The 21,260-nt window shown below is 49.4% G+C and overlaps 1 long non-coding RNA gene across 1 annotated transcript in view; it reads left to right on the top strand.

Moving 5' to 3' along the window:
• The first annotated feature begins 1,694 nt into the window (after positions 1–1,694).
• Positions 1,695–21,260, top strand: part of LOC115344479 — a 42,184-nt gene continuing 22,618 nt past the window's right edge. Inside the window, exon 1 of the long non-coding RNA XR_003924534.2 lies at positions 1,695–1,892. This is a non-coding gene — a long non-coding RNA (uncharacterized LOC115344479). The remainder of the gene's footprint in view (positions 1,893–21,260) is intronic.

Below are 21,260 nucleotides of genomic sequence, written 5' to 3'. Positions count from 1 at the left end.
TTGCTAGATACCCATGTTTCTCAAAAACCTGGTAGTAAAAGGTGATTCTAGCTATTTCAGTTCTTTTTTGGGGGTGCTGCCTCCCTGGCAGGATTCCAGCCCCATGCTTAGGAAGCAAGAGGTCCCACCTCTGGGTGCGGAGCAGGGTGGCATTTTTGGAGGAGGGGGTTTCTCCCGGGCGGCAGGAGATGGGTGTTGCCTGTTTCCAAAGGGGAACACGGCATTGTCTTCCAGCTCCGCGGGCGGCTCCTCCCGTGTGTGTTGTCCCCCCCCACCCCGAGGCAGGGCTGCTCCTGGCCAAAGGGCCCCCGGCCGCCGGGTTTTGCGGGGGGGGGAGCCGGCTGAGCATCCCCCCGGCGTGGGGGGAGCGGCCCGGGAGAGCCCGGCCGGGCTGAGCGTCCCCCCGGGGGGAGAGCCCCCGGAGAGCCCCGGGAGCTGGCTGAGCATCCCCCCGGGGGGCGGTGGGAGAGCCGGCGGGAGGAGGGAGGCAGCGAGCGGCAGAGAGGAGGAGATTAAGAAGCTGGGAAAGTGACAAGCCGATAATAGAAAACACTTTCAATAGTCGTAATCCTTGACATGCAAGGACAAATAGGAATGCTTTTGTTCTCGAATTTAGATTAACTTTCGGTTCAGGAGTAAAACTTCAAGTAACTTGGTACGCCCGCATCTCCCGGCGCACCCCGCAAACTGGGAGTTTGGAGGTCATTGCCGCCGGCCTCCTGGAAGTGCTCCTTCACACAGCGATTGAGGGGAACAACGCGGGCGGCTAACAGCGTGGGGGTGAATGTGAAGCACAAGATGATTTTCAAAATTATCTTTTCCTCCGGTTCGTATTGGGGTGGCTTTTTCTCTGCTGCAGCGTCCCCAGGCTGTCTGTTCACGCTGAGCAGAGCTGGAAGCATCGTTTAATAAATTTCTTAGTGCAGTTAGGAGAAAACAGCCTTCAACAAGAGGGCTTTGCAAATCAGGCAGTTTGTATGGGCACATGACTCCTCGGGAAAGTCTGAGGCAATGAGAAAAGAGACTTATGTGGAGCGGTGACATTTTTATGATAATTAGCGATGTTACAGGGAGTAACAGTAAAGGGAACCGCATAAAATAAAAATATAATAAATTCAAATACAACTTATTTTTGGCCAAACGGCTTTCTGATCCAATTGCAGGGAATTGCAATACCATACAGCAGTGCTACAGATTTTTTAATTAGCTTTCCTTGCCTGCTGACAGGCCGGAATAAATGTTTGTTTACCTGTGCTTGGGAATTTGGAGTGTGAGCAAGGGCCTAGAGAGGAAAAGATGCTCCCCTGATGGCAAGAAGGGGGAGATTTTAAGATCCTTAAAGCAAACTGGGAGAAGGAGGGGGGCCCATTAACTAAAAATCTCTCCAAAGGTAACCAAGTGTCGCTGGGAATACTGTGCATGGCTTCTCCCCACTGCCACGCAAAAGGCGGCTGTGAAATAAACAGCAAAAGAAATGAGCTACATTAGCCAGACTAATGAATTCACAAATTGTTAGCAGACTAGGGGTGCCTGACATCCTTACCGAGGAGGGCAAAGGCATCAAAACACATCCCCCCTCCCGGGCATTCCTGCTGGTGGCCAAGGAGATGAGCCGAGGTTCCCTTAAAGGCTGGTGCCGAGGGAGGAGAGAAAAATGCGGGCAGGCTATGAGGGCCGAGCGTGGCCGGCCGGCCGGGCAGCGTCCCTGGGCTGGCAGACAATGGCGCTTCACCGAGGCAGGGCTCCTGAGCCCGCATTTTATGCGGTGAGGATGACTGACAGCCTTATCTTGTGATTTCCTAGCTGCTGAGGATTTTCCTGTGCTGGGCATCCTGGGCAGCCCCGCTGGGGCTGGCAGGCTGTGCTGGAGGAGGGGAAGGGAAGCCTGGGAGGTATGCTTTTCCTTTTCTCTCTTTTAGCTGGAACGGGCATTTGTTGCAGGTGTTTCTGTCTGCGCAGCTCCCAGCACATCAGAGCGCTGTGCCAGGTCTCGGGACCCGCTGGGTGCTGTGCTGTGTTGCACACTGGGATGGGGTGACTGGCATTCCACGTGCCTCCGTTCCTCCTGCTTCGGACGTGCAGGTCTCTGCAAGGCTGAGGGCATGTCCCCAGCTAGCTGCTTTACAAATCCATAATGTGTGCAAAGTCATTAACTGGGGGCTTTAATTTCTTATCCAAGCCCAATCTGAGACGAGTGCTGTTCTGGGAAGTCTGAGGGGGATGATGCGTCCCTTTTGAACCTCAGTAGTTAATGGTGGCCTCGAGTCAGCGGCAGCTTATGTCGGAGTTTTACTGCTGATCTTTACTCTTCAGCCTCAGAGAGCTCAGTGAGCTCCAGTTACGCTGCTGGGCACAGTCCTCAAACAGACACGGTCCTGCCATGGCTGTAGGAAACTTACCTTGCTCTCAGTGGCAAATACTCGCTCGAAACTGTTTAATGGAGGTCAGGCTGGCTACATTCACTCTTTTTGTTTGGCTTCTGCCCATATGGGTTTAGGAGCCGGAGGGTTGATGGGAGCATGGCATACTCGATTATCAGTGGATTTATGAACTGTGGCAAAAATGGGGTCTCTGCTGTAAACCCAAATTGCAAACTTGCTGCTCATGCACTGCAAGAGCAGAAATGGGGCTGTTTCCAGTCACTGCTTGGGTTTTGGACGCTGGGTTGGAGTCTCACGCTTGACTATGGTCCTAGCAATCCATAACAGTTCAAGTTACTCATAGGAATGTTGGGGGTTCATATGCAGCCTTGTGCAGAGAGGTAACACTCAACTCCCACACAAGCTGGAACAAAGCAGCCTAGGCCTGCCTCATGGGTGCTTTGCCTTTGGAGAGTGCTGCAAACACCAGGGAAATCTGCAGATCTCAAGGCTATGGGAGCCTTAAGTCAATGCTGCTGAGGACATCTGGTGCTGATAGCAAGCTCAGAGATAAAAATCACCTGCGATTTTCCATGGGGGCTTTTTTGCCTATAGTAGGAGAGGCATCTTCATCGAGCAACGTGCTCCCTTGGTGTATCTCTGTCCTCTTGGGGAAAAGGGGGGTGTGGATTTGGGGGAGTGGGATGGGAGGAAGAGAGCCCAGCCTGGGATCAGGGCCTGGCAGTGGGGCCCTCTGGTCCCGTGCAGGACCTGGCTAAATGTTTGAGATCTGAAGAGCGAAGAGGAGCAGAGGAGTTTGTCCCCCATTGTTTCAGAGCAGCTCTTTAATGGGTGCAAGCTGTGAGCAAGGTCAAAGCTGTACTGATGGATGCTCGTGTCCAAACCCCGCAGGCTGCTGGTGAGCTGCCAACATCTAGGGAGGACGTCTTCCTCAGAGGAAGGTGCTGCTCAGCCCAAAGCTCGGGAGCCTGGGGTCCGCCCCAGGGTTGCTGTTTCCAGAGGGATTGCTGGAACAGGCAGGCACGAGGAGTCCAGGGTGAAGCTAGCAGAGCTTCCCAGGTGCCCTAGGAGTGGGATGTGCGGGGTGGGCGGGGGCATGGGCAGTGCTGGGGCAGGATCTCCTTGGCATGGCTCTGAGCAGCCCTGTAATCTCCTCTGCATCCGTGGCGTGGGCGTACACCAGCTGATCTCGCCTTGGGTGCAGAGCAAGAGTTGCTTTGCCTCTGAAAATATTACCATTTATTTTACTGGCCTCTTAAAAGATAAGGTTGAAACATGCACTCCTGCAGTTGAGAAGAGAAAATAAAGAGGATCAGACACAGCCCCCATGTACACATGATAATTTCTAGTCTTGGCTTATCTTGTAGGAATTATAAGATACTGAGTAGGAAATAAATCATAATGTCAGGACCAAATGCCATTTTCTTTCTTGGTGTGATTTGCAGCATCCCAGTCAAACAGATAGATTTCATTCCCTCTCACAGGATTCTCCCCTTTAATTGAATTATGCCCCGACTAGCAAATGGGATTCATTCTTTGAGATACAAGGAAATTACCATTTGATGAAACAATGCTTTACTCCTTTCTCACCTGCACAAACATCCTTCAGGAAAACTATTATGCAGATATCCTTGATTACAGACTATTGTTCCTTTTGATCTCTAGCTTTGTTTATCGTAATCAACAACAGTGTAATACCGCATGAATAGTATACAGCAAGTGCACAGATGCATTGAACTGTCCTCGACAATTGTTTGTTGGCTATTTTCTTAGAACTTCAACAGTGGGTTTTGGTTCTATTTAATTAAAATGCTCTCTGCTGCAGTCAGCTAATTGACAGGCAGATACTGTATCAGTGAGTCGCTTGGTGTATCACAGCATCTTTATTCACTTCCTCTTCTCAGGGGTGGGGCATTTCAGAATAATTAATGCTAACGACCACCAGGAACCTGATTTCCTGATAAAATTATAAACTTTAATAATCTGAAGTGATAGAGATATTTCTATGCTCAAATCTGTGTTGCTACCGCAAGTGAAATGGTGAGTATTACAATTATTACAATTCAAGATTTGGAGTATTGACTCGTAACTACAGCCTTAGGTCTTTTGAGGTATATTTTTCAGATTTGTAGTGCTAAGTGATCTTTGTCTTGAATTCAAACTCTCACTTAATTCCTGATTCTCACAGTTGAGAAGAAATTGAGAGCTTCAAGTTCAAACCCCAGAAGGCAAGTGAGAGAAGCCAACCTGTGTAATTAATTTTCAGCTGATGCAATGGTTTGGGAGGGGAAAGGCTGATCCCCGAGTCTTGTGTTCTTGGAGCCAGCAGTTCAGAGATGTCTCTGCAGGAGGCATCGTATAGTCAGCTGATTTGTGGAGGAAATACATAAGGCAAGAGAGGAGACTTGTTAATTTTGCACTTGTTAATTTTTTTAAATTCACTCTTGCAGTGCAACTTCTTAAAGAGAAAGGCTCCCTGCCCCTGGTCATGAAGGGTTTCACCTCCTCTTGGTGGGGAGGGGAGGTAGCAATGTGCAGCTAGGGGAGGGAAAGCACCGAAACAGAATTTGCCCCCGGAAAGTTCCAGGTCCCCCTGGGGTGACTGCCTCCAAAGGCTTCGCTTCCCTGGGCTCCTGCGGCTTGCTCGTGTCCTGCCCCTGCACTGGGGTGAGCACCGGCTCGCTTGTGCGTGACCCTGCTCGGAAGGGGCAGAGACCTCTGGGGAGCACCTGTGGTGAGAAGGGGCAGCTCTTAAAATGACAGATTAATTACATTGAATAAACTGGCCTTGACAAACTTGTGAAGGTTTTAAAACCATTTTCTACTAGTCCTGAATATGTACCTAGCACTGCAGATCCTCTTTTCTGTATAAACTTGCTAGAGCGTGTTTCTAATGGAGTTTGAAATATGAGTGGGCAAACCTGGCAAGGTTGGTAACAAAATCTGTCTCAATCTACGAGGTAGAGGGATGGCAACTAATCTGATTACCGTAATGCCATTTCTAATTAATTTACTTGGAACAGCAACTGCTGGTCTGTACCATTAATAGCGAGCTTACGCTGTTTACAGGAGTTGCAATAAATATGCAAAAATCTGTCTGCATGGTGTGGGCACGGTACCCGTTGGAGCAGCGGCAGGGCGCTCTCCCCTTGCGTGTGGTGTGATCCCCGCCGAAAGCCCCCAGAGCTCAGCGCTGCCTGGGCAGCTGCCCCCCCCTCAGCTCTGGGACTCCCCCAGGTTCACACACCCACGCGAAGGGATTTCTGGAGCGTCCCTGTCTCCAGCCAGACATCAGCTCTGAGAGGCTGCTACGCGCCTGCCTTGACCGAGGAGCTATAGGGGCTGCCGGTTCCATGTGTGTGATGGGTTGGCTCACCTGCCCCATAATTACTGCATCTGCTATTTGTAAGGTGGGTTGGTTCTTTAACACGTTTGGGCAGTAACCTTACCAGCCAAGTGCAAAATATTGAAAGGAGCTTTGAACCCACAAGCTCTTTTCTGAGGCTTTCTGGGCTTTGTAAGTGGGTGTCTGAGGCTTGGCCGTTCCCCAGGTGTAGACCCTGCAGTGCTGCGTAACCCACCTCTGAACACCTCTGCCCTGCGCAGGCTGTCGGGTTGCTTGCTCACAGCCCCACGCTTTCCCAAGGCAGATGTATGCCATGTCATTTCAAGCATAAAATCGATGCTTACTCCAGCAATATGAGAACCAAAAGGAAGAAAGCATAAAAATAATTATTTACTGATTCAGCGGCTAGTTCCATTTATTAGTTTCACATCTCTTACAGAGCTAATTACAGCGAATCTCATTAACTACATGGAGTGGGTTGGAGAGTGGCTTTCCTGTGGCTGCCTGCTGATGTAGACTTAGTGCCTCTGCACTGGTAGTGATCATCAAGAAATCTTGATTTCCCAAGGCAACAGGCTTGGTGCTAATTTACATGGTCCCTTTTAGCACATGCTGATGTTCCATGTTGAAGACTTAAAACTCTGCTTGTCCTGTTGGGTGAATTCTGTGTTCCTACAGCAATTCCCCCTTCCTGAAGAACAAATAAAACTTTAAGGCCAGACACCTTCCAGTGACATCTGTTTTACATCTGGAATGAATCTAAGATTATTTTGCTGTCATTCCCAAGCTGCTCCCTGCAAAATGTGCTGGTATTGCTCACAGCCACTTGAAAACGCCTCACCTACAGCTATGCCAATGCGGAGGTCAGGAGGCAGCTGCTTGGGCCACTGGAGACCCTTAGAGTGCCCCAACCTGCAGCAGCACCCCCTTTTGCCTTTCCCTGCAGCAGAGGGTAACCCTTATAGCATCCCTCTCCAAAGCTCGGGGGAAGGAGGTACATCCAAAGGAAGCTGTCATCAATGCTTAAGAGTTGTTAGGATCCTTTCCATCACACAGCGACTATGCTAATCGTGCAGGAAGGAAAGGGTAAATCAAAGCTCCAACATGTAAATATTTTACTTCAGGTAATTATCTGTTCTGTATCTCCTGATGGGAAAAAGCCTTAGATGTGCAGAGAGGCCAGGAGCCCTACTATAACACTGATTCCTCAGCGGGGTGTTTTGCTGAGTCTACACTGAACTGCTGGTTTGCTGGGATGGGGGTCCGCTGCTGCTCCTGCCCTGCCTGGCAGCTTTCTGTGGCGCCTGTTGTAAATCACGTTCCTTGGGTTGGAAAGCAAAGCAGAAATTTAGAGGTCCATTTCTGAGTCTTGTTCTAAAGCAGTCAAAAAAAACCAAAAAAAAACCCCCAGCCTTCCTAAAACCTGAGGGGGTTTTAGGAAGACAGCTGCAATAACTAGATTTTTTTTAACTAAAAACAAAGTACACAGACACCAACTGCTGGGAAGTTCAGGGAAAAGTGAAATGTTCTTTCATTTGAGATAAACGGAGGGCACTGCTGATAGTAGCTGTCCAACAGACTGGAGTTTTGCCATGCTTCCCCTTTGGCTGTTAGCAGGTTTGGAGGCACGGGGAGGGCTCTGCTTGATCTGTAATGCAGCGCGGAGAAAGTCTGGGGGCTTCGCTGCGGCTGGCCAGGCTTCCAGGCCCCTGACTTGGTGTTTTGATTCAAACCAATGTTGTGTTTCTGCCTTTCAAGAGCCGTGTGGCGGGTGCGAGATAGCACGGCGCCGCGGGAAGGCTTTGATTGCCACAACTTTCAGCACATGCCGATGGCTCCATTTGATTCCCAACAATAAAACCCGTGTTTGACTTCCAGTCTAGAAACCGCCTTTGGCGAGAGATCGGGCTTTGGCTGGGGGCTGAAACATGAATAGCAGCTCCAACCAGCCTTCGAAGTGAGGAAATTACATTTTTAGGCTGGATAGGATTATAGTAACAGCCTCTTTGCAGCCTGTATTTTCACAGAAGTCGAGCAAACTTTCATTTATGCTCCTTGCCTTGACTAAAGCTTAAGGGCTTGTCGCTGCTTACTCCTCTAGTGCCTTTTCGTGCTGATAGGGAGAGAAGACCAATGCGGAAGGACTGTTGTTTTCCTGCTGTGCAGTGGGTGTGCAATTTACAGTAGGTAGCTTATTTTCATATTTTTATCTGGGGTGAATAAAGAATACATTTTGGCTAGATGCGCATGTCCTGCAATTAATCTTTCAAACTAATCTGAGATTAGTAAGGGCTCAACAGCTAAAAGTCGGACCACTTCTTTTAATTCCAGAAGCCAGGTCCAAACTCTGAAAATATTTAGGTCCCCATTCCTGTCAATGGCTGCTGAGTGTGAAAAGTCTTCATGGGTCTAGGTCCTAAGTAGTTAGCAAATGATTTAGCAATTGTGTTTCTTGCTGTATAACAAAATCCATCATCATTAGTCAAAGCCCTGTCAGGAGCCAGGCTGCCTGAGCGGCTGTGGTCAGGTTTCTGTAGCCAAGAGCGTGCGAGGAATGATGGGGCTGGCATGGCAACCCCGTGTTCATAAAAAGATGTGCTTTCGTTGAAGGCTTTGGATGGCCACGGCTTAATCCAGAGCATGGAAGAGGGGAAGTCCACTGCTCAAGCTGCTTGTCAGGTTTGCTTGGATGTGGCTGCTGTCATATTTGCATTTTGCAGTGACTCCCAAGACTTTGGGCGCTTGAAGTGCTGAATGTTAATGGCAGCGGAAGCAGCCGTTTCAAAAGCAAGGTCTGTTCAGCAAGGAGTGCATTTCAGAAGGAATACAAATTGTTCTGCTGCCAGTTTTTTTCTTGACCATACAGTAACTTTGTAATTAATGTGTTAGCTGGTTGCCAATTAACAAGCAAAATTGTCTCGGCTGCTGAACACTTTTCCACTCCCAATATATTCCCTTTTTCTCTTCTGCCTTTCATCTCTGCAGTCAGTCGGATACCACTGCTAAAGCCATCTGCCCCTTCACTCTGGGAATTGCTGTTGTAGCTTCTGGTCCCTTACTGTGTCAGATCCAGCCTCTTTGGACTTGCCTTACTGCTTCGTGATTTTCTTCCTCCCTTCATCTCTGATCCTGTTTTTTCTTCACTCTTGGCTGCCTGTCTGGCTCTTTGGGATCCTTTTCCTCCACTTCAGACACCAGAATCCTGTTGCTGCACCCCAGTCCTTCCTCTTGCTGACTTTCCAAGCAGTCTCCCGTGCTTCATCAGTGCCTGGGAGATAGGTCTTGTGGGTTTTTTTTTTTTCTATTTTTCCAAAGGCACTCCTAGCTCTTTGGGGATATTTCTCTAGTATGCCAGATGGTAGGTGACTCTTGTGCAGGTTTGTTGGGGGGGTGAGGAGGAAAATTCTGTGGTGCTGAGAAGGGATGGTGGCTTCACCTCAAGGGAGGTGGGTTGGGGAGCAAGAGGGCAGGTTAGCTGTCCTGTCCCCAAAAGGCTGTGCATCGCTGTGGAGATGCAAAAGCCCCACCTGCAGTCCAGGCTGAATAACGGCTTCACTGAAGCTTGGGTTGAAGCATGGGAAGGAACTGAAGATGGGTATGGCCATGTCCTTCTGCCCTTTGATAGCGGGGGGGGGGGGCATGTCTCTGAGTCATAGGCACCAGCAAGGCTGAAAAGAGGGTCTTCAGATGGTGTCTCCATCTGCCTTTCAGCTCTGAGATGAGATACCTGCTCAGGTTGGGCAGCGTTGTTGTGATAGCACACCTCTGAGATGGCCCCTGACTGTGGGAGGCTGCAGTGGGCAAAGCAAAAGTGTGGGATGTGGGGTAGGACTTGTCCAAACAGACATCGTGGCTGCAGGCGGTGGGTCACCTTCACTGCCCTTCGCTGTAAAAGGATAGAAATGGGTTCTTTCAGGGCATGGTTCAGCTCAGCCACAAAATAGATGACCCAGGCAGATCAGGTAAGTTGTACCCTAAAAACATCTCGCTTGGAACTGATGGCAGGGGGTTGGCATAGGTGCTGATCTCTGCAGCTCGCGCTGTGGTCAGGTCAGGGCTGAGGGCACTGATGGTGTGGGAGCCACCCTGCTCCCTCCACCGGCACCTCTTAGGGTGCAAGTGCTGCTGTGGCTCAAGGGACACCCCGGAGCCCTCCAGCTCTGCTCTCCTGCCTTATTATAGTGCCAACAAAAATCCCTCAGCGGATCTAATTCAGTTACCTATTTATTCTCTCCATATGTGTTGTGTGTGTCTCTGGCATGTATATTTATATAAATTCTTATTCACCGGCTTCATAAAATACCCGTTAGGAGTGGGGCTGGGTGGGGGTGACCCAGATGCACAAGAGGAAATGTTTCATATCTCAAGGAGTGCCGTATGTGCCCCCCGGCAGCCCCTCCCTCCCGCCTATCAGATGTAGGGCTTAATGGGCTTAAGAATTAGAGCAGCTGCTTGGTGCAGAATTTATTGACTGACTGTGCATAACGAGGGGAATTAAAAACCTAATTGGCTGAGCTGCTCCCTGTCAGTTTGAGAATTTTTACTTTTCTCAGGGCTTGATGTTTTTATCAAGGCTCCTGGACTCTTCCCTCCCTCCTACCTTGCTTTTCTACTTCTCTCTGGTTTATGGGTCTGAGATGGAAACAGCTAGAAAGCCTGCCCATCTCCTTGGGATGATGCCACCCTCTTCACTGGTGCTCTCGAGGAGGAAGCAATGGTGTCCACAGTGTCTGGTGTCCAGACCCCAGCTGGAGTTTGGCTGACACGTAGGTGGGTTGCCTTGCAAGGGATGAGAGTAAAAGACAGGCGTGGGGTGCAGAGCCACATCACGGGTCACTTCCCAGAGCAGCAGGCACGTCCCTTGCAGTGGCATTGGCAAACGCCCTTGTGTAGACTGGAATATGCTCTCCCTTCCAGAATAAACTTTGCTTGGCTTCCCACCGCCGGCACAAAACTAGAGCTCGTTTGCTGTATTAAGAAGGTAGGAAAGGGAACTCGCCTGGAAGACAAAGTGTGATTGAAGCATCAGTCCTGCTCTGTGCTGCAAGTCGCAACGCTCCGAAGGCACCATAATAGCTTTCCTTTCGATAAAGCTGGCTCATTAAATGCCTCCCTGGAGAAACCTCACCTGTGCTCTCTGCTTTCTGCTTCCTTTTTCCAGCTGTGTACATGGAAGGAGAAAATGAGTTTGAGTTTCAAAGCTCTAGATCTAAAAACCTTGCTGTGGATTTCTTCTGCGGCAGCGTGAGAAGGGCAGTGCCACTGGCCGGGCACTGCTCCTATGGCCCACAGCACGTGTCCCCTGACATCTGCAGGGGACAAAGCCGTGGGGTTGTCCTCTCTGTGCCAACGAACACTTGTAGGCACGCACTGAAAAGGCAGTTTCTCTGCATTGTCCGCAGCGCTGCAGCCCAAACTGAAGCTGGTCCTTGTACAGTGGTACCTCACTGGTGTGGAGCACTACTCCTCAGTGCACGTACGGGGCTTAACTCAACCTTCAGCTCCGCTCTGAAACTGGACGTACTGGCTTTCACTGGTGAAAGGCTGGGGTTGCATGACTTCTCCCAGACCGTACATGTTGTCAGAAGCCCACAGCCCTGGCTTCAGCCCAGGCACCCTCCCTGCCCAAATCCTGCAGTATATGACTCCCTCAAGGGACAGTGTGGCATCATGTGTTTGAGATCTGGAGGGAACCGCCTTGGTTTCTAAATGGCTCCCCCCTGGGCCATATCTGGAGGTGCTCTGGTCATGAACAGTACGGTGCAGCTTTCTGAGGAGGCATTTTTTGCCGATTCCTTGGTGTTACCCAGTGCCATTCTAGTACGGTGGTGTTGCATAAAAAAAAGGTGAGTTAAGTGCATCTTGTGTAGCTCTGGCCACACAGATCCTCCTGCTGCATCTTGAGGTAGCTGGAGCCAGGCCTGTGCTCTGGGCTCTGCTGTGCCGTCTCCAGCTCACGGACACCAGGAGAGGTTTTTCCTCCTGCCTCTCTTGCTCTCGGAGAGGCTGAATGGGCACGGAAATAGCCTCACTTAAAGCTATGTCTCATTACTACATTAAGTCAACAACCACTTGAGTATCCAAGGATTTTGATCAAAGCTAGATATTGAAAGGGGGGACAAAGAGTGGCAAACTTATTTGACTTCCACTTATGTCCAGAGCCTGTTGAGCACATGGCTGTACTCCTCACTGGTGTAAAGTGTGTTCCTGGCAGAGCAGCTGCCTGCTCTCTGCCTCCTCAGGAGGAAAGGCTTCTCCAGCAGCTCCAGCCTGAGAGCAAGGGCAGCCATGTCCCTGCTTGTGCCTTGCCTCTGGCACCTGGCAAAGGAGAGGCGAGGTGGTCGCCCGTCCCATCCCCGGGGGCAGCGACCCTCCGGTGCGGCTGTTCTGCAGGAGAGCCTGCGAGCACGTAGGGATGCGCTTGGGACAGGTATCAAATGTTGCTATGAACTCGGGTGCGAATAGTCAAAAAAAAAAAAAAGGCAAATCCAGATTACTGATTGCTGCTTGGGTTTTGTTCAAGTCTCTTTTAATTCACCTTTTTTAGCATAAGGAGCAAGCCAACAGCTGTCTGGCTTTTCATGGCTACTTGCAGCGTCTTTTTGAAATGTGAAGAGTAATGAGCTAAAAGTAGTTACTGATGTGAGCCTCAAAGCCTGGATCCAATGCAGGCTCCTTGGGTGATCTTTTGCTTCAGGTGGGGTTTGCCACCTAAGTAATTTTGGATTTTCAGGCATTTGTCTTGCTGTGCCCCGTTCCTCAACTTTAATACGGACCCTCTTCTCCCTCTGACAGCCTTGGTTGTTGAGGCTGTATGTAGTCATGCAAGATGTCGGTACAGCACCAAGTACCACAAAGCTGCCAGCATAGCAGCAAAAAATCTTTGCATTTTTTACATGGAAATCATATCAGTATTTCAGATTCTGGTGGAGGCAAGACTGAGGGTTTTTACTGCAGTTGAGCTTGTTGTGGACACCCCTGTATCCTTAGTCCTCTGTACCTAACGATGCTGTAGTAAAAATAAAAGTAATCTACAGTAAATATATCCTGGGTACCTATTCAATGATAAAAACACCTCAGTGCAATGAAAATAAAGTGTTAGTGAGTCTCAGTAGTGTCTACAAAGAGGGTACTATCTATTGAATTAATTTTAAGTCCCCTCCAACAATTCTCAGTGTTGTTTGCAGAAGGCTGGAAAACAGGAAGAGTAGCAACAGCTTTGATGCAATTTATTTCTTTTCTTGCAGGCGTGTCTGTGGGCATCATCACTTAGGGCTGAATTAGACCTGTCTGATTATTCATGCTCCTGTTATAGAAGCAAGAGATGGAACAGGGCTGAGAGGTACTCTTACTTTGCATTAAAAAACACTTTTGTTAGCATCCTAGTAACCCTTTGGAAATATGAAAGCAGAAGCAGAAATCTGGTTTTGCTGTGGCTGAAAGGCTATTGAAACCCAAAGAAACCCAAAGTTTAACATGGGAAGTCATGGTGAAGGAAGAGCGGAGCATGGGAATTTACATTCAAGAGGGAGGAAAATGAGGGATTTGGGCAGAGAATAACTGATAGGTGCTGTGAATTCATTAAAAATAGGCTATAAAAGATACACTACAAGGTTCTGGTGACAGACCAACAAAGCTTTTTCTTCCCCTTCATTGTTTATACTGTCACAGGATCCTCACAATAGCTGATAGTTTAGCCTTGTACTCCATGGTTCATTATCTATTATTCTATTTATTAATGCATTCTTGGGTCTTAGTGATGTGATAAACCATCCATGCTTTTCTTTTATGGTTTAATAGGATTCTTCTAAAACCCCCTCCATGTTTACATAACCTTGCAATTCACAGTTATCTATCATTTATTTCCTACTTTATGTGCACTCGATAAAGCCAAGGCAGCCGAGGGGCGTTCAGCCCGTGCGGTCCAGCAGCAGCGTGTTGCCGATTCATGTTCTTCATAACAAATGTTTCCATGAAATCAAATTCAGGGTGCCCTTTGGGGAGGGCTGTCCCTCTGCAAGGGCAAGAGGAAATCCGGCTCTCACGACCGGTGGGGTTTGATGGTGCCGGGAGATCTCCTCCATCCCTCTATGAGAAGGTGATCAAGGCTCACGCTCGTGAAGGTCTCTGGTCTTCAGGCAAAGGGCTGGGGGGTCTCACAAGCCCCTGTGGAAGACCCAGACCCGTGGAGGTACTAAGCTTGACTTCTGTAGGAAATAAACAGGGATTAGATGTTGGTTTAATGCTTTCTCTGGGAAACACTGGGGCTCCTTTTGAGGAGCTTGGCTGAGGTAATGATTCGCTGACTAGCAGAGCTGGGGCAGAAACCCCTGTTTTAGGCCCTGGAGCGGTATCCAGAACTTTTTTCATTAAATACCCTTTGGAGAACGGAGGACCAGCATCACTGCAGGGCTGTTCTCCATCAGAGGCAGAAAATCATCTAAATATGACACCAAACCTTTATTAACAATACCGGGGAACTGGATGCGAGACCTCATTTATGATTTCATTCATAATCCCTTCAAAATGAGTTGGTACCAGTATGTGATAAGTGGATTATGTGTTAGGCCCAAGTAAAGCCAGACACAATTAGTGCTTTAATAAACTGGTTGTATGCATTACTAACAACTAAGTCATAAGGGAATTGGTGTATTTACAAACCCTAATTAGTAGTTTGTTACTGTGATACCAAATTTAAACAAATCTGTAGCATCACTGACCATCTGGGTTAGAAATCTCTGTTTTGAATTTAATTAGGAAATAGTTGTGACAGAAAATTGGTCCTTATTAGTTAGCTAATGATCAGCATTCCCCTAATTGAAATGAAGAACTGCCTGTCGGGTTTGTGAAATGTTTAGATACAAGCAGAGACAATCAAAAAATCTCTCACTTAGGACTTTGTAAGCCGTGATGATTGATTAAATACCCCCACCCCCCCGATACTTTAACAACTAAAATGCAAATGACAGTTATGAATGTGTGCGATAAAAATCTGGCAGAGTTGTGCGTTTCTGGTTTTGCTTTTAAAAATGGTTACGAAGGAGCTGGCCCGGGCAGGGGGGCATGGATGTGTCTGCTCCCCTGCCCGAGCACAGGATGCCGGAGGAACCGGCTGTGCCTTCACCTTCTTCCCCCCTATGCATCCTTGGGAAAGGCATTTCTCATCTCAGAGCAGGAGCTGGGCTGCGTTCACGGTTGCTTTCCCCAAGAAAGCAGCTTGGTGCCGCAGCAGCACAGAACCAGCCTGATTTTGGCACCCATTTATTTTGGTGGGAGTTGGCTGTGTCCGAAACCTGCAGGGTCTGCAGGGCTGGGAGTCCTCCCTGGCACACCTGTGCCCTGCGCTGAGCAGATTGTGGGCGTTTCGTGGCTGATCCTAATGGGGGGGAATAAGATACGTATCATTCTCTGCAAGCACACTTACAGCAGAAGTGAGCATCTCAACCTTGCAATCAAAATACAGATAGTTCCTTTAAAACACAGACTGTGTTTTCTTAATTAATTTTCACTTCCTCCCTTTATAGTCCTCCGCAGGACTCTGGATATTAGGATTCCTGGTAAGCTTTCCAGATTAAAGAAAACATACACTGGCAATAATAAACAACCCGATCGCTGCTGTTCTAGTGTTACTTGATACTGAGAAACTCTTTATATATTGTAACAGACAATGAAGTTTCTGTAGGGGCTTTAAATCACTTAATGTTGAAAGGAATTCCCAGACGGCTTTATCAGTCACTGTGTAAAATTGTTAGAGATCTCCACCAGCTAATAAATTTGATTTGGGGTTTGTTTTGCTGGCATTTGCACAAACCCTCTGAGAACTATAGTTACTGTATTCCTATACAGTATTTGAATTCAAATTTGAAATGCCCGTTTCCTTTTCCTCTGGGAGGGGAAATAAAACTTTGCAATAGAATATGAATGTCGGTTGTTTTTCTTTTTAAGTCGGTGCATTATTATTTGAGGAGATATAGTGTTTGACAAACCATTTATTTTGTTTCAAATATTTTATTGAGTAATAAAACTAGTTTACATTGCTGCCACATATGGGGATTTGTGCCTGTTAATATGTAAGGGAGATGACTAAAGAAATCAGTACACCGGCCCTGCCGTTTGTCACTTTATGACTCTGGCCTCCCTGCCCCGTGCCTGTAACGCTGTGCAAATGCAACTGATAAAGGCTGGCACAGGGTGGGCTGTGCCGAGCCCTTGCTGAGGCTGCTGCAGGAGGTGCATCACCCGTGGAGGAGCTACTGGGGGCTCAATAGGCAGTGCCGATCAATAAAGGCAATGTTGTTTTCTGGGCTGAATTTTTTTTTTTTCCTACCCAGCACTCACAAATTCATCATGAATGACCCCTTTTCATGGATGTTCCCGTTCTGAATGGGAGAGAACCAGCATTTTTAATCTAGAAAAATCCCCTCTAAGTAAAGCCAACTGCAGCTGAAGGCAGTGCATCAGCTGGGCTGCAACTGCCCTGCGAGGAGCCCTTCTCCCGGCTCTGCTGAGCCCTCATACGTGATCCCTGGCCGAGGTGTCCCTGTGCTCACGGCAGTGCCAGAAATGCAGAGCACAGACAACCTCTCTCAGAATTGAAAGTCGCTTTTTGCTTTTTTTTTTTTTCCCACTCCCCCCAACTCAGAGGAGCTGCGCTGGGGTTCAACAAGTCTTGCTTCAAGCCCTGTTTTGTTTTGCTCTTTCCTTGGGCTCCCTCTCCTTCCCTGGCATCTCTCCAGGTCCGAGTCTCTCATCTGCAAAATGGGGCCAACAGTAACTCTCTTCCAGCGCGGGACTGCTGTGGGCTTGGGGACGTGATGCCCTTGAGGGGTGTGCAGAGCAGCCAGGGGGGCACTTGTCAGAAACCCCCGGACAGAACAGGCACTTTCTTTCCCTGCTGAAGAGGCTGAAGGGGGGTGGCTTCTGCGGAGGAGCCAGGGAGGCCAGCCCCAGGGGCACCTGTGGGACTGTCGCTGTGTGCACACCGTGCGGCTTTTGCAGCCCCAGCCCTTGATGCCAGCGGGATGGATGGTGCTGTGGCTGTCATTGCTGCGATGGCCATGCTGCGTGAGACCGGTGCCAGCCGAGCCGGGACAGACCCCTGGCCTGGGCACGGCTGGGAGCAGCCTCCAGCCTGAGCAGCACGGCACGAACGGGAATGGGTTTGCCCAAGTTACGAGCTGGCAAGAGAAGCCAGCAAATCCTGGATTTTGATTTTTGCAACGCCCTGCTGCTTTATATCTTTTGTTTTACGTAAAGGTGTTCGCTTTAAGGGATAGTAGTGAGTAGGAAGGCTTGAGTTCACGTGTTTAAAGCAATCTGAATTGTCCTTTACTTGAACCTTCCCGGCAGTGCTTGGGAAGCCACATGTGAGTCCATACAGACGTGTACATACAGGTGTGCTGCTGTACCTCTGCACGTTAGTGACAGATGCTGATCGTGCACCGCTGTTTCAGGCAAGTAATGATAAACCTGCAGACGCAGGCTGGCAATGCTCCCTGGTTGCTGCTCTGCCCTCCCAGGCACGGCGGGGCTGCTGGGACCGGCAGTGCCGCTTCGTCCTTCACCCACTGATGGCTTGAGAGTGACAGTGATGGTCTCCAGCGAGAAGCCCATCCGTCCACCCCCCTCAAGGAGGATGACAGCTGCCGTGAAGCTTTTTGAGGGGGGATAGAGTTTAATGCCCTGGAAAATCCAGGACCCTGTGGAGCATGCAGAGGATTCGCAAATGGGGTGTGTTGCAGACGCTGCTCTGCTGGTCAGTTAGTGGGTTGTGTGTCATCTGCAAGGTGGGTTTTGAGCATTTTCTATGGAAAGCAGCATGTAGTGCTGAAATTTCCCCAGACCTGGGTCCCAGCCCCATGACAAGGTGGCACGTCATTGTCCTGCCAAGTGTCCTTCGTGCCATTTATTTCTGGGAGCTGGATTCAGGCACTCTGGGGAATGCATGTATTTTTCTGCTAATGATGAGTCCAGCCACAGATGTTGCTCAAGTCATTTCAGTGTTCCTGTTGTATACATTCAGCCTTGTTTTTAGCTCAGCTCCTAACTAGCGTTTACTTGAAAATTGTTTTAACTTATCATACGAGAGCCAGGTCCGCAGGGAAAGCCAACAGCCCTGCCTGCATGCTGCCTGTCCCCTCTCCAAATTCATCCTTGTTCTAGTTGCAAGAAAGTGCCTGCCTTCACAGCTGGCCCTGTCATAGAGCCTGAGGGACTGTCTCCTGGGCAGTCATTTCATATCACTTCAGTGCTGGTGTGCGCTCCTGCTTTTCTGAAATGGTAACTCCCGTCAGGCGGCCAAAAACTGAGGTATCTCCAGTGGGAGCGGGAGGCTTGCCCTACCTGTGCATGCAGCAGTTGCAGGGTTGTTCTTTTTCCTAGAGTTTGCTGCCATACAACAGCGTGCGAGGCTGTTTCTAGGTGGGTTTTGGATGTTTATTTTGTGCTTTAATAGCCAGGAGTGTGTACTTGTCTGCAGGCCACACGTTATCTGTAGAAAGTGGTCCGAGATGCACAAATACAAGTAAACCAGGGTATGCCACCTGGGCAGCCAGTCATCCTTTTTGGTGGGTTTTTTTTTCTTGTTTTAAGAATATTCATCTAAAGGGGAGGTTTGAAATTGTTTCCTTGGTTGGCACCTTGAGCGATGTGCCTCACCTCCATACCCATGTGCCCGGCAAAGACGGCGAGATGGCCGGAGGGCATGTCCTGGCACTGTGGGGGTCTTCGCTGCCGCCAAGGTCATCACCGACGGGCGCAGGGACCCGCGGCTCGCCCGGGAGATGGATGGAGGCGCAGGTTTCCCACAGCTTGTCATTAGTCCTTGCTCTGGAAAGGCTTAGCAATTCCTACCCGGTAAATTATGTGCCATTCCTCAAAAAAGTGGATTAAATAAATGGGGCTAGAGCATGTCTTTTTTGCTCTTAGCTTTAGCGTATTGATTTGGACATATTTTCAGGCCGAGAGTAATCAATTCTTGGGTAGATGGGCAGAATAAAATAATTTCAGGCAAACTCTTCGAGCGACTTGTCATTAATTTGCCTTTTGCCGGCGCTCGTTGAGGCCAGGCGAGATGCGCTCAGCATCCTCCGGGTGCCGGCGGAGCAGTGCCCTGGGGATCTCCTGGGGCTGCCGGGCCGGGAGGGAGGGAGGGGGCTGCCGGGGCTAATGAATGCGCTGTGTTTGCTCATCTTTACAGAGTCACTTATTACCGCTAATTGGGAGGGACAGTTCAAACAAGCACAGAGGAGCAGTTGTCGTGGGAGCGTGACATGGGTTTAAAGAAGCGGCCGGGGAGGACCGCGCTGCCTGGCCCCGGCCCCCCGAGCCTGGCCGCATCCTGGCGTGGCACCGGGGGTGCATCCTGCCTTTGTCGGGGACCCCCTCTGGAGCCGGCGGTCCCAAGAAATCCGGGCAGGACGAGGCGTCCCGGGGTGCCGCAGACAGATGCGCAGCTGTCCGGGACACTTAGGAAGTCACCAGCTGACGGAAGGGGTGGGCTCCTGGCTCGGCCGCACATGGGTTCAGAGATGTGCTCCGCATTAATGCGCCGGGCATCGCCTGGGCTGCTTCTCCTGAAGAGCCCCTTTGATTTGGGAGGGCACACTGGCGCCGGGGAATGCTTTGTGCCTTCTTTCGGGGTTGCTGGGCAGGGCAAAAAATGCTCACATCTGCCCTTCTGGAGGGAGATCTCCCCTCCGACCACAAACATATCTCATCTTTCCAAGTTATTTTTACTTTCAAGTGTTCTCATCCAAGCTCGTATTCTTTCATTTATTGTTGCTTTCCCTAATTAAAACCTTTTGGATTATTCCCCTGCAAGCTGAGCACTTCTTGCAGCTGTGTACAAATTCCATTTCTATAGCAGGATCGACCCGTTACACTCATTTTTAAGAGATTTTTTAATGTTACTTGGGGAAAATAACTAAGCATAAATGTTTTAGAAATAAGAGCAATATGGGCTTTGTTTCTCACCATGCTTTGGGTTTATAGTGTTGAACAGAAAATCAGAGTGGGTTCAGAAAAGCGGGTACGTTGCGGTGCCGAGGGGGCGTGTGGAAGGGCAGGAGGGAACAGCCCTGCAAGGCGGTCGGGGGGACGGAGAGCGGCCGTGCTGGACTATAACCCTGCAGGTACCAAGAGCGTAAGCCAATGGGGCTGTCTGACAGCACGAGCCGGGGTGAAGGTCTCGCCTGGTTCCCGTGGCTGCCCCCTCCCGTGCCCCCCCATGCTGCTATGACAGGACGGGTGGCATTTGCTCCAGGGATGGGGAAGCAGAAGATGCTGTGCCAGAAGCACCCACTGCGCTTCTGTCCTTCCCGGGGTCGGGTCCGGGGATGCCAGGTCTGCTCAGGCTACGTGCGTGCCCAAGTGTGTTACGGAGCCGACGGGAATGCCCCGGGTGGGCTCAGGGTTGCCGGCGGGAGGTGGGGAGAGGATGGAGCTGAGGAGCGCCAGAGGCTTCCCGTCCCCCTGGCACACGGGAGGAAAGGGCGAGGGGCTGGTGGAGGTGGCTTGGTCTTTTGCTCACCCTTGGCTACTGCCTTATTTTGAGAAATAGGGTCTGGTTTGAGTCTGCGTTTCCAGCTTCAGTTTTGCCTTTTTTTTCTTTTTTTTAACATAAAAATGAAGGTTGCCAAAGTGAAAACGGAAGGCTTCGTTTCTCTTTGAGTAATTCCTCTCCCTTTTAAAAAACCACAAACCTCCATGTCTGCTGTTTGTAATGCAGGAAGATAGAGATTACGTGCATCTGCAGCCTGATTTTAAATATGCTCTAAAGGCGTATTGTACACACATTGTCACTGAAGAGGATAAACCTAAGGAAACAATCTTAATCTAAGAAGTTAGCATCAACCGCTAAAGCACCGGCAAAAAATTCTCCATGTGTGGCTTGAATTCTAAGCGCTAGTCAAGAGGCATGTGAGCCAAAACCACCAGTCAAAGAACGCTCTAATCAGAACAGCTAACGAGAAATTTTTTTTTTGCATGTGTGGTGAAGATAAATCGAGTTTGTTTTGCAGCCTATTCTGTTTTAGATTTCCTGTGTCATAACAGAATGAATTTGTTGTTCATTGATACCTTAATATATAGGTTGTTGGGGCTTTTTTTTTTTTTTTTTTTTGAGGAGGAAAACAATGTCCCCTTCACTTTTGCATGAATGAATTCATTTATTCTCCGTAACCTCCGGAAGTCATTTATTTCGGCCCGCGACAGCTGCAGGGTCTGTTTGTGTAGGAGGGTTGCAGGCGCTTGGCAAGACCCCGGCCCTTCCTCGCTCCCCGTGCCCAGCGCCGGCAGGGCCGGGGCGGGCCGGCCGCTCCTGAACGGCCCTTTTTGAAGGGTCTTGTAAGAAAACTGCACTTTGCATATCAGAAATTACTCTGCTCTACTTGGGGTGAAACAGCACCGACTGCCAGCCATGGTGCGATTCTGCTCTCTTCTCCTGAGCGATGGTCCTGACCGTTTGTTTCAGTTCCTCTCTATGTACCGTGAATCACTGATGAGTTCTAATCAACAGCAATTTAATTAATATA

The sequence above is a fragment of the Aquila chrysaetos genome, chromosome 8 (genome assembly GCF_900496995.4).
Source record: "Aquila chrysaetos chrysaetos chromosome 8, bAquChr1.4, whole genome shotgun sequence".
NCBI classification, from domain to species: Eukaryota; Metazoa; Chordata; class Aves; order Accipitriformes; family Accipitridae; genus Aquila; species Aquila chrysaetos.
This window is presented reverse-complemented; position numbering and strand designations above follow the sequence as displayed.